The sequence below is a fragment of the Chelonoidis abingdonii genome, chromosome 1 (genome assembly GCF_003597395.2).
Source record: "Chelonoidis abingdonii isolate Lonesome George chromosome 1, CheloAbing_2.0, whole genome shotgun sequence".
Taxonomy (NCBI): domain Eukaryota; kingdom Metazoa; phylum Chordata; order Testudines; family Testudinidae; genus Chelonoidis; species Chelonoidis abingdonii.
Window position 1 is genome coordinate 358,717,035 of NC_133769.1, and position 12,261 is coordinate 358,729,295.

Here is a 12,261-nt window from a genome sequence, read left to right on the forward strand (position 1 = left end):
CTGGTAGCCATAGCTGTGACTGGAGAGAATTGTGACCTACCCATCCTCAAGTCACCGGGACTAGGTACATTTGAGCTTGTATATTTGAAGGCTGACGGTTCCAGTGCACCCCAAGTTGCTGTCCCTGTATCAACCATTTCCTTAATTCCACTGCAGTTTTTCCTTTCGCTGTTCTCCTGCGCTATTTTAGTTCAAGTACTTTTGCTCACAGCTGAAAGGCACTAAGATGCTGTTATTTATGCATTGATATTATGACTGTTAATGATATTCCTGCAGCTTGACAGCTGTAGTTTTATTAAATAATCTCTTCCATGGCCACATCCATGGCATCCTTCCCTCTGTTGGTCTGTCCTCGGTCTCTTGTTCGTCTCTACAGTTCTTTGGGATGTATTGTTGCAAAGGTCACCGCAGTGCTGGTTCACATGGGAAAGACTCAATATTTAAGGCTTGTAGGGCTGCCAAAGTGTCATGAGATATTTTCCAAGCCAGCTCAATGTGACTCCACTGTAACATTTATTCCCCTGTGCATACAGATGGCAGGATCACCAGTTGCAACACAAACATATAGAACCCAGGACTGTCAGCTCTATCATTTGAGCAAAATTAGATTTTCTATCAACTCAGTAGTGGTAGTAGGGCTTTTCTATTCTGTAGGGCCACTCGTTAGACTGTAGGGGTGCACAAACAAATTGGAGTGTGGGCTACACACTAGAGCAGTGGTTCTCAACCTATTTACCATTGTGAGCTGCATATGTAGCCCAGAATGTGTCATGTGGGTTGCATCCAGTACTACTTATATGGCCCCAAGGATGTCACATGGGCCGCAGCTCTGTGTTGAGAACCACTGCTCTAGAGGGCTGATCAAAGACTGGGCACGAAGACAAGTCATGAGTTCGCAGCCCGTCTCTTCCGCTGACTCCTTCTGTGGCTTTGGGTGAGTCACTTATCCTGCCTGGATCTCATTTTCTTTCCCATTTGTGAAATGAGGATAGTAGTACGTATTTCCCTATCTCACGAAGGTGTTGTGAGGGTTAATTAGTTAATGTCAGGAGATGCAAAGTTCTGTCAGTAGTCTGTACATTACTGGATCACTACATGATGATGATGCACCTTAATGTTAAAACACCAAATATCACAATGCCATCCTGGAACCAGGATGTCCTACTGGATAAAACCCGTTAAAAGCGCTAATCCTAAATTGTGCAGGTGAAGAAAGGTGGTGGGAGAAGGGTTTTTACACAGTTTTGAAGCTCTGCTGTCATATCATACAAGAAAACATCTGCCACTTTAATGAGCAATTAAGAGCTCCTGGGTGGAAAGCAATGAATATAGGGAATGTAGCTAGGGACTTGGTCCTACATCCACTGGAATTAATGGAAGTTCTGACACTGACTTCAGTAAATTCAGGATCAGATCCTTTGAATAATCGCTGAGGCCCAATCCAATTTCCACTGAGTTCAACAGACTCCCATTGACTTCAATGGTAATTAGACTAGAGCCATTTATGTTAGGATAGCTTTTTTAACTGCTGTGAGGCGTGTATGACTGACAGCTTTGAAGCTGTTGAATCTGCAGCATATTCTCAGTGATATTTTGTGTGTTCCAAAGTGTCTGACTGTTCTTAAACAGGATTGTGGGGTATTTTTTTCCATTTGTAGAAGTCAAAAAGGACAAAAATAATCAGTGGCAAAATGTACAGTGTCTGTCTTCTTGTGGTGTCTGTTTGAGTTGGTTATTAATTTTTCAAATCACTGTGGACAACTAATCACTTAAGTTATTAATTTATTCATGAGTTTTTTTCTAAAAAAAGAATAACTTGAAACACTTATTTTTCCTGTAAATTGCTCTTGAGCTTACTCTAGATAATATGTTTTTGCTGTTAATAAACATGGTACATGCCTGAAGCAAAGTTGATCTTGTTTTTAACTATTACATCACAGCAGAGAAGCACCAGGAAAATAAATAAATAAAATAATTGACAACCACAAGGCCTGAGTTATAATGTTATTTGAATCTGAGGGGAAAGACATCAGTTAGTGGACAAATGGACTCAGGCACCTTTCATAAAATCATTTGTGTTGGAAGAAGCCTCTTATGGGTTAGCCATAATTATGGATAGTTATGGGTTGTTTACCAAAAGCTGGGAATGGGCGACAGGGGATGGATCACTTGATGATTACCTGTTCTGGTCATTCCCTCTGGGGCACCTGGCATTGGCCACTGTCAGAAGACAGGATGCTGGGCTAGATGGACCTTTGGTCTGACCCAATATGGCCATTCTTATGTATCCTGCACCATGACGGGAGTGAGACAGAACTGGCCTCTGGTGAAACACAACCAGCCAGTTCTCCAGCTGGAGTAAATTGGCATTGTCCTGTTTTAGTTAATGGAGATATGCTGATTTACACCAGCTCAAGATCTGACCCAGGACTGGCTATAAAATGAGGATCACACTTATCTCATGGTATGAGGCAAAGTGGGTCACACTGGGAGCACAGATTATTGTACAACAGGATTCTCAACAGAGGAAAGGTGCAATGGGTCCCAACCTACCTTGCTTCCCATCATGCCAAAACCCTGCCTGGTGCCTGCCACTGCAGCCCATCTGGAAGCCCTAACCTCAGTGTAATAAATAACATGGGACTGGCCATTGGCCTATGGCTTAATGTGCCTTTTCTTCATTCTCCTTCATGCTGCACTTTTAGAAGATCTTGTCAGCATGTTAATCAGTTTCAGTGGGTATGTCCACACTATGCGATTATACCGATTTTACAGAAACTGGTTTTTTAAAACATTGTATAAAGTCGAGTGCACGCGGCCACACTAAGCACAATAATTTGGCGGAGTGCGTCCATGTACCAAGGCTAGTGTCGATTTCCAGAGCGTTGCACTGTGGATAGCTATCCCATAGATCCCGCAGTCTCCCCTGCCCCTTGGAATTCTAGGTTGAGATCCCAGTGCCTGATGGGGCAAAAAACATTGTCACGGGTGGTTCTGCGTACAGCCTCACCCTCCCTCCATGAAAGCAGTGGCAGACAAATGTTTCACGCCTTTTTTCCTGAGTGAACTGTGCAAACGCCATAGCACAGCAAGCATGGACCCTGCTCAGCTCAAGACAGCAATCATGGACATTGTAAACACCTCGCGCATTCTTGTGCAGTCTATGCTGAACCAGGACCTGCAAAACCAGGAGAGGAGGAGGCGGCTACGGCAGCGCGGCGACGAGAGTGATGAGGACATGGACACAGAATTCTCTCAAACTGCGAGCCCCTGCACTTTGGAGATCTGATGGTAATGGGGCAGATTCTAGCCATTGAACGCCGATTTTGGGCCTGGAAAACATGCACAGACTGGTGGGACCGCATAGTTTTGCAGGTTTGGGACGATTCCCAGTGGCTGTGAAACTTTCGCATGCGTAAAGACACTTTCATGGAACTTTGTGACTTGCTTTCCTCTGCCCTGAAATGCCAGAATATTAAGATGAGATCAGCCCTCACAGTTGAGAAGCGAGTGGCAATAGCCGTCTGGAAGCTTGCAACGCCAGACAGCTACCGGTCAGTCGGGAATCAATTTGAAGTGAGCAAATCTACTGTGGGGGCTGCTGTGATGCAAGTAGCCAAAGCAATCATTAAGCTGCTGCTACGAAAGGTTGTGACTCTGGGAAACGTGCCGGTCATAGTGGATGGCTTTGCTGCAATAGGATTCCCTAATTGTGGTGGAGCAATAGATGGAACCCATATCCCTCTCTTGGCACCGGAGCACAGGGCACCCAGTACATAAACCGCAAGGGGTACTTTTCAATGGTGCTGCAAGCACTGGTGGATCACAAGGGACGTTTCACCAACATCCACGTGGGATGGCCAGGAAGAGGTTCTTGCGCTCATGTCTTCAGGGACACTACTCTGTTTAAATGGCTGCAGCAAGGGAATTACTTCTAGACCAGAAAATAACAGTTGAGGATGCTGAAGTGCCTTTAGGTTCCTGGGGGGACCAACCTACCCTGATGCATGGCTCATGAAGCCTAACATCGGCAGCCTGGACAGTAGTAGGAGTTGTTACATTATAGGCTGAGCATGCAGATATGGGTGGTAGACAGGACCGGTGCTAGAGTTTTTTTTGCCCTAGGCGCATTGCACTTCACGCCCCACGCGCCGCTCCCGCGGCTGCGGTGGAGCTGCTGCAGCCATTTCTGGTGCGAGGGTCCATTGGTCCGCGCTCAGTGGAGCTGCCGCAGCCGTGCCTGTGGGAGGTCCACTGGAGCCACGCGGGACCAGGCGACCGTCCGCAGACATGCTTTGCGCAGCTCCACGGAGCCACGGACAACGGACCCTCTGCAGGTACAACTGCAGCAGGTCCACCGGAGCCACCTGCAGCCCCCTCCGCAAAATGCCGCCCCCGAAAATCCTGGCACCCTAGCGATTGGCTTAGTTCGCTCAATAGAAGCGCTGCCCTGGTGGTTTAGATGGTGCATTTGGCCATTTAAAGGCGCGCTGCGCACATTACTGACTTCGATCAGACTTCAGACAAATCAATGTCCCCATTGTTATTGCTGCTTGCTGTGTGCTCCACCAATCTTCTGTGAGAGTAAGGAGGAGACCTTTATGGTGGGGTGCGGAGCTGAGGACAAATCACCTGGCCACTTGATACACAGCCAGACACGCAGGTGATTTAGAAGAGCATACCAGGAAGCAGTGCGCATCAGAGAAGCTTTAAACAAGTTTATCACAGGCCAGGATACGGTGTTGTCGTGGCTGTGTTTGTTTTCCCTTGGTGAACCCCCCCCCTTGATTGACTCATTCCCTCTAAACAACACCCCTCCCCCTTCGATTACAGCTTGCTTAAGGAAATAAAGTCCACTATCATTTAAAAATCATGTATTCTTTATTAATTAATTATAAAAGAGGGAGAGACTGACAAGGTAGCCCGGGTGTGGTTGGGAGGCAGGATAGGAGGAAGGAAAAGGCCACATAAAAAAATTTCAATAATGACAGCCTTTTGGGGGCTGTCCACGTGGGTGGGTGCACGGAACCTCCCCCACGCATTCTTTATACGTCTGGGGTGAGGAGGATATGGAACATGGTGGGTGTGAAGGTGGTTATACAGGGGCTGCAGCGGCACTCTGTGATCCTGCTGCTTGTTCCTGAAGCTCCACCGGACACCAGAGCATGTCAGTTTGATCACATAGCAGCCGCCCAGCATTGCATCATGCCTCCTCTGTTTTCCTGCTGCCACCTCTCTCTCAAGCGTTTCTCCTGTCCTCATGTTCACTAGCATTCTTTCCTGTAATTTGATACCACGTCCTTCCATCATTCAGATGAGCTCTTTCATTGCAGGTCACTTCATGATTTCCGAGATCATTTCGTCTCGCGTTTTTTTTTTTTTCGCCGCCTTATCTGAGATAGCCTTCAGAACGGAGGAGGGAGGCTTGAAAATTTGCAGCTGCATGAGGGAGGGAAAAAGGAGAGAAGTTATTTTTAAGATACATTTTACAGAACATACTTATACTCTTTCACAAAGCTAGACAACACTATTCACCTTACATAGCACATGTGATTTCATACAAGGTCGCATTTTGCATCTTAATATTGAGTGCCTGCGGCGCTTTGTGTTAGAGATTCTACAGGCGCAGGTGTCCGGGCAGCAGAATTCAGCTTGCATGCGGCCATGATAGCCACTGTCTTTCGGCCTTTCTGCAGCCTTCATTTACACAGTGCCCTCCTTTCCCAAATCTAAGCAAGCCCATTCAGTGCTGCTTCTTTCTGTTACATGAAGCAGCAGAAACCACCCCCATCCAATTCTCTGAGATGATCGCTTTACCCTCCCTCACCGCGTGACTGGTCATGAAGATCACTGCTAAACCTCCACTCCCACGCTGCAGACCACGCATTAGCCCCCAGGCCCCAATTCCCCGACTTTCGGTCAGAGTGCAGTGTGGCTGCGGGCTACCGGGCCCCGTGGCATTTAACCCGCGTCCGCCCAGGCCGCTTGCCGCAGGCTCGGACGGAGCTGCCCATCCCCGCGCCTGCCAGATGCGCCATCCTATCGCCGCGGCCGCCATCTCCTAGGCAAGACGCCGTGGGTGCAGCGGTGGCTACTCGCTACGCCGCCAACCCTCTCGCCGCCCATAGTCCCCCCTGGCCACTCAGTATGGCAGTCTCGCTTAGGCCTGGTATAAAGCGTGGGCCTGGTGGCTGAGCAGGGAAGATCCCTGCTAGCAAACGCGAAAAGCTCAGCGCGACTCACCCCCCCCCCCCGATTCCCCCTGCTTGGCTACTGCAAGGAAGGATTTCTTTTAAGCAACAGGCAAACGCACGGTAGGAATGGCCATCTTTGTCCCCTTAATTAAATTCCTGAATTTCAACCAGGTTACCATGAACGATATCACTCTCCTAGGATCAACACAGTGAGATAAAGAACGGATGTTGCTTAATGCAGCAAACCCGTGACTATAGACAGCTAGGTTTCGTCATGCAATGATACCAGCTTACTTGCTACATGCATGGCGTGGTCAATGTGTCCTACCATGGAGGACGGAATAGGCTGCGCTGCCCAGAAACCTTCTGCAAGGCTTTTGGAGTACCTCCAGGAGATCTCATGGAGATGTCCCTGGAGGATTTGCCACTCCATCCCCAGACATGTTAACAGACGTTTCCAATAACTGTACTGGCTGCGAATGCATCCCAAGTCCTCAGAGCAAATTAATCATTAAAAGATGCTTGCTTTTAACATGTTTATATTTACAAAGTACACTCACAGAGGTCCCTTCCATGTTCATTGTGTGGGCCGTGGTTGGGAGGGCTGAAGAGGGTAATTCCGTCAGGTGTGAGAAAGCTCCTGGCTGTTGGGGAGAACTAGAGTCCTGTGTGCTCTCTGCCAGCTCGTCCTCTCTTCCTCCTCCTCCTCTTCCTCGTCCGCAGGAATCTCTCAGCCAGGGCTGAGATTACCACCCCCACCTTGGAATCCACGGACAGGGGTGGGGTAGTGGTGGTGGACCCCCCTAGAATGCATGCAGCTCAGCATAGAAGCGGCATGTTTTTTTGCCCGGACCTTCTGTTTGCTTCTTTGGTTTTCTGGTAGGCTTGTCTGAATCCTTAGCTTTCACATTGCACTGTACTGAAGTCCTGGTGTGGCTCTTCTGCATCTTGGCCTTGGAAATTTTTCAAATGAGATCTCCACGCTGGCCAAACAGGAAATGAAATTCAAAAGTTCACGGGGCTTTTCCTGTCTACCTGGCCAGTGCATCCGAGTTCAGATGGCTGTCCAGAGCGGTCACAATGGTGCACTGTGGGATAGCTCCTGGAGGCCAATACCATCCAATTGCAGCCACACTAACTCTCATTCAAAATGGCAATACTGATTTCAGCACTACTCCCTTCGTCAGGGAGGAGTACAGAAATCGGCTTAAAGAGCCCTTTATATCGATATAAAGGGCTTCGTTGTGTGGATGGGTGCAGGGTTAATTCGGTTTAACGCTACTAAATTCGGTTTAAACGCGTAGTGTAGACCAGGCCTCTCTCTTCCACAATCAGTTTTTCACACTTATTTCCTCCTGTGGAGATTTTTTTCCTTCTCAGTTTGTTTGTGCTTTTCCCTTCTGTCTCACTCCGCTTAAACTGAGCTCAGCCCATGTCTGAACTGTGGGGAGGGATATTTTGGCCCAACACACCAGGGCAAATCCCTGTTCTTAGGAATAGAATAAGAGGGGAAATGGGGAGGCAGGCACGGAGGTATTTGCCAAACCACTGACTGTTTTTCATACCAAAATGAAATAGTGTTGCCAACTCTCATGATATTGTCATGAGTCTCATGATAATTAATGTTTTCCTTAAAGCCCGAGCACCTGGAGTCATGTGGCTATGTTATAGTTTCAGCTTTCATTCTTAAAGAAAAAGTAAATTTCTAGCCCTAGTGGCTGTGGATAAAACTTCAAAATGCGACCTCAGTGCATTCTAAAGGCTAAAAAAGCAGGCGGCCAATAAAAAGAACACCAAATCTATTATTTTTACATAATCTCACGATTTTAAAGCCAATCTCATGATTTTTGCCAAGCCTAAGTCATGATTTTTGAACAGCTGGGGTTGGCACTATTGATAAAATGCGCCTCACCGCAGATTAGTGCAGATCTTCATATTACAATTGAGTTTAGTCTTTTGGGCATGTTCCCATGACTGCCAAATGCCATTTGGATTGGTTAACATTTTACATTGACTTGGTACAAGGGTAAATAGAAACACAAGGTGCCGGGCAGTACAGAGTCAAGGCCTACAGGTCCCACTGACTTCAGTTGGAGTTGGGGTACGTGACACTTCTGAAAATCAGGCCTTTTATTTTTTTGTGGGAATGATCCTGTAAGTAGAATGGGACAGTGCAGAGAGAGAGAGAGAGAGAGAGAGGCTATGTAAGAAACCTGTCCCATCACAAGCCTTGTCTTCACAACTAAAAATGTGTGTTTTTTATGTGGCGGGTAGCTAACACAGGGGTAAAAACACAGTGAAGAGAAGGCAGCCCTAGCCCCCTATTTGTGATTGACATCACCTAGTTACCTCACAGTAAAGCTAAAGTGCCTGGTCTTCTCTGTATTTTTACTTCAGAATAGCTCAGGCATATTAGTTAGCATGAGGTAAAAAAAACAACTTTTTTAGTAGTGAAGACAAGGCCAGAAAGAGCGCACGAGGAAGCTGGAACTCGGGTTGCCAAGTGTCCAGGTTTCAAATGGAACGCCTGGTTGAAAAGGGACACGGGCGACTTCGGTCAGCACCACCAACTGAGCTGTTAAAAGTCTGGTTCGCAGCACAGTGGGGGATCGGGGGCTAAGGCAGGCTCCCTGCCTGCCTTGGCTCCGCATGGCTCCTGGAAGTGGCCGCCAGCTTCCCGCGGCCCCTAGGAGAATGGGCAGCCAGGGAGGCTCTGTGCGCTGCCCGCACCCTGAGTGCTGGCTCTGCAGCTTCCATTGGCTGGAAACTGCGACCAATAGGAGCTGCAGGGGTGGCACCTGCAGGCACGAGGGCAGCACGCAGAGCATCCCTGGCCACCCATGCACCTAGGAGCTGCAGGGCCCTGGAGGCCACTTCTTGGGAGCTGTGGTAAACACCACCAGGACCCCACACCCTAAATCCCCATATCCCAACCCTCCACCCCAGCCTGGAGTCCCCTCCTTCACCCAAACTCCTTCCTGGAGCCTCCCACACACACCCCAACACTAACCCCCTCCCACACATACCCCAACCCTCCACCCCAGCCCAGACCCGCCTCCTGCAACCCAAACCCCTCATCCTCAGCCACACCCCAGAGCCCACACCCCCAGCCAGAGCCCTCACCCCTCCTGTGCCCCAGCCCCCTGCCCCAGCCCTGATTCCCCTCCCACCCTCCGAATCCCTCAGTCTCAGCCTGAAGCTCCCTACTACAACCCAAATCTCTCATCCCCAGCCCAGAGCCCTCATCCCCTCCTGCACCCTAAACCACTCATCCCCAGCCCTAACCCAGAGCCTGCACCCCCAGCAGGAGCCCTCACACACCCCCATACCCCAACCCCCTGAGTCAGCCTGGTGAAAATGAGTGAGTGAGGGTGGAGAAAGCAAGGGATTGGGGGGAAATGGAGTGAGCAGGGGCGGGACCTTGGAGAAGGGGCGGGGCAGGGCAGGGCAGGGCAGGGCAGGGGGGTGGAGCAAGGGTGTTCGGATTTGTGCGAGTATAAAGTTGACAACCCTCTCTCTTGCTACTACATCTAGATATAAGGAATACTAAAATTCCTTTAGGTTTACAATCGCATGTAGAATGATTAAATCAAATATGAATCATTTCTTCTTTAGTCAGACACAAAACAAATAAAATGCAAGAACTTAGCAGATGCCTTGCGAATATTTAAAGACACGATGCATACATCCGTGAGATACCTGTTTCAGCTGGAGGAAGGTAAATAGTGTGTCCCCCAGGAGTCTGTACTGGGCCCAGTCCTATTTAACATTTTCATGAATGATCTGGAAAAAGGGGGAAACAGTGAGGTGGCAAAATTTGCAGAGGATACAAAACTACTCAAGATAGTTAAAGTTCCAGGCATACTGTGAAGGATCTCTCAAAAGTGAGTGACTGAGCAACAAAATGGCAGATGAAATTTAATGTTGATAACTGCAAAGTAATGCATATTGGAAAACATAATCTCAACTACACATATAACATGAGAGGGGGGAGGAATAGCTCAGTGGTTTGTGCACTAGCCTGTTAAACCCAGGGTTGTGAGTTCAATCCTTGAGGGGGGCCATTTAGGGATCTGGGGCAAAAATTGGCCTGCCTAATAAAGGCAGAGGACTGGACTTAATGTCCTTTCCAGTTCTAGGAGATTGGTATATCTCCAATTATTACTACTGCAAAAAAAAAATTAGCTGTTACCATTCAAGAAAGAGATCTTGGAGTCATTGTGCAAAGTTCTCTGAAGACATCCACTCAATGTGCAACAACAGTCAAAAAAAGCAAACTGAATGTTGGGAATCGTTAACAGAAGGATAGATAATAAGAGAGAAACAATCATCTCACCTCAATATAAATCCATAGTACACCCACATCTTGAATACTGGGTGCAGATGTGGTCACCTCATCTCAAAAAAGATATATTGGAAATGGAAAGGGTTCAGAAAAGGGCAACAAAAATGATTAGAGGTATTGAACAGCTACTCTATGAGGAGAGATTAATAAGACTGGGACTTTTCAGCTTGGAAAAGAAATGACTAAGGGGGGATATGACCAAGGTCTATAAAATCTTGACTGGTGTAGACAAAGTAATCAGCATCAAAGTTATTTACTCCTCATAACACAAGAACTAGGGGCCATCAAATGAAATTAATAGGCAGCAGGTTTAGAACAAGCAAAAGGAAGTATTTTTTCACATACAGCAGTCAACCTGTGGAACTCTTTGCCAGAGGATGTTGTGAAGGCCAAGACTATAATAGGGTTAAAAAAAGAACTAGGTAAGTTCATGGAGGATAGGTCCATCAATGGCTAGTAGCCTGGATGGGCAGGGATGGTGTCCCTACCCTCTGTTTGCTAGAAGCTGGGCCTGGGTGACAGGAGATGGATCACTAGATGATTAGCTGTTCTGTTCATTCCCTCTGGGGCATTGGTCACTGTCGGAAGACAGGATACTGGGTTAGATGGACCTTTGGTCTGAGACAGTGTGGCCGTTCTTATGTTCTTAAATAAAGATGTAGGACTGTAGGGGTGCATAAGGTAGGTGGGGCTATGCCTCTGTGTATCAGAGGGCAGAATCAAGACCAGGCCTCTTTCCCTTGCTAAAGTGAACTTAGTACTGGTGAACTATGTCCTGGAGATGAGCTGCAGAAAGCTGACCACATAGCTAGAGCCAGTGCAAAGTTCCTCATGCTCTCCCATTGTGCATCAGCTTTTACCTTCAGGAACCGCCTCTGGGATAAGAGGGTAGGTCAGTTGCCATCCCAGAGAGTCACTAGCCCATCTCTTGAGACTGAGAACAATGTGGTCATGGACAACTGGATTGAACCCAGCAAGTTAGCAATAAATAGAATGTGCAAGGGCATTCTTTTTCCAAGCTTGAAACCTCCTTTACTATAGTAAGGGACATTTTAGAAGTTACTTCTCACCCACCCTTAGAGATGTAGGATGACCTTATAGTTAAGGCTCTGTAGCAGGACTGCAGAAATCTATGTTTAATTGCTAGGTGTGCCACAGATTCCCTGTTTGGCCCTGGACAAGTTGCTTTGGCTTGGGCGACACTAAAAAAATTAGGTTGGTTTAACTACATTGGTGGGGGGGGGGGAGAGGGAGGGTGTGTGTGAAAAATCTGCACCCCTTGGAGACATACTTAAACTAACCTAACTCCTTGTGTAGGCCATCAACCTAGCTACTGCCTTTCGGGTCGGTGGCGTATCCCTATGTAACACCAACAGACCCCCATCAGCTAAAAACCAATTGGCTGTTAGCTAAGGCTGTAGAGCAGATGCAATCTCCCTCTCTAAGTGGTCTCAGCACCACTAGATGGGACAGAACGCCGCACCCAGGAGGCGTGTGGGTTACATATACAATGGGAGAATCCCTCCCGTCAGCACAGGTACTGTCTACACTGAAGCACTACAGAGGCGCAGCCTTGCCACAATAGCAGTTTTAAGTGTAAACAGGCCCTTAAACTCTGTCTCTGTTTCCCATCTGTTAATGGGGGGTGGGGGTGATAATACTTCATTTCTTCCACCCTGTTCTCCCTCTTGTCTATTTAAATTGCAAGCTTTTCAGTGCAGA